Source organism: Haliaeetus leucocephalus, unplaced genomic scaffold (assembly GCF_000737465.1).
Source record: "Haliaeetus leucocephalus isolate CR32 unplaced genomic scaffold, Haliaeetus_leucocephalus-4.0 Scaffold0, whole genome shotgun sequence".
Classification (NCBI taxonomy): Eukaryota; Metazoa; Chordata; class Aves; order Accipitriformes; family Accipitridae; genus Haliaeetus; species Haliaeetus leucocephalus.
Genome location: NW_010972436.1, coordinates 8,173,954 through 8,175,480, shown reverse-complemented (window position 1 = coordinate 8,175,480; position 1,527 = coordinate 8,173,954).

The window sequence follows — 1,527 nt, the reverse complement described above, 5'->3', positions numbered from 1 at the left end:
GCCGAGGGCGGGAGGGGCTCGCTGCCGCCTGCCGTCCGTAAGTTGTTGGCAAAGGACGCTTCCCGCCCGTCAGGCGGCTCGGCCGGAGCGCGGACTCCCGGGCGCGGTCGGGGCAGGGGGCGGTGGGAGAGGCGCGCCGCTGCCCCTCCGCCGGGCCTCCCCGCCCGGCCAGGTAGGGCCGGGAGAGCGGGGCCGGCGGGGCGCGGACCGCCCGCCCTCCTTCCTCCCTCCCGCCCTGGGCGGACGGCGTCGCGCGTCTCAGCCCGTGCCGAAGCCCGCGTCGCGGGTATGGTCGGTTTCAGCGAATAAACCTGCGCTTTCCAGGGAGAAAGTTCCACAAGTCCGTCCCGTTGGTGCGGTTTCTCCCTGGACTGAGATTCCCATGCGCGTATCGACAAGGGATGAGTAGTTCCTAGCTAGCAGGTGAGAGGAAGCCCACTGGCCAATTTTATATAGCCTATAGCAGCACAGTTTCAATCCCGTTATCAGGTACCCCGCAGGAGGCTTTGGAAAGACCGGTTCTAAACCTGACCCGGGAAAATAACCCTCTACCCCGAGATGATCTACCGTTCATTTCTTACAAACAAAATCCAACTTTATGACTGTCCTGACGGAGGCTAAACCCTCCGACCGCATAAGCACACAATGGACTGATACTTGTAGTCAGAGGCGGCTTTGCAGAGGAAGGCTTGTCGCCTCTCGTCATCGTCTTTGGGTTGGACCTCGCTGCGCTCCACGCAGCACGACAGGGAAACTTACGTTTTCAGTATCGCTTTGTGATTGTTCGTGAAATCTCTTATCAGGCGACTGTACGCAGTCAAAAATCAGCACAGAAACTCTGAGTGGCCTCGTGTCATATACTTAAAAGCACAACCGTTACTAAGAGCAATACAGCAGTCACGTAAAGGAAAAGAAGCCAGTGAACCAAAACCAGCACAAAAGCCAGTTCAATTTCAAGAAGTACTTTCAAGCTTTCTCCCAGTTGTGTGGTTGATTTATCGCATTTTTCATAACAGCTAATAAATTTCCTCTCTGAATTAGCTTACCCCTGTGGATTTTCTCTTACGAATAGCGAAAATATCCTGCAGGAACTACCCATTTTTTTTGTGAAGGAATTGCCTTTCTCTGCAAGTGGAAGTGCTCTGAGGTTTGAAGAAGCTTGAGAACTTTCACTGGTCCAAAAAGTTTCACATTTCATTTTGAAAAGTTGTCCTAGTGTTTATTCTTCAAAACTAATTTCTAGAATTTTGTCGAAGTTGTTGTCTATGGCAAAACAGAACCTTAATTTTAGTTGAAAAGAACATCTTTTATGTGCTTACATTTCATTCAAGTAGTTCAATAGAGATGCTGAATAATCTTGAAACTATAAAGATGCTAGAGCCTGGACTGCTTCCAGATGCTCTCTTAGTGGCTATAACCAAAAAGGTATTTTCTCTTTACACATTTGGTGGGAAGAATGCATACTTCACCTTCTAATACAGGCCTTGAAGTAGTTATTTCTTTGTTACTTCCAAATTAGATTGTTTT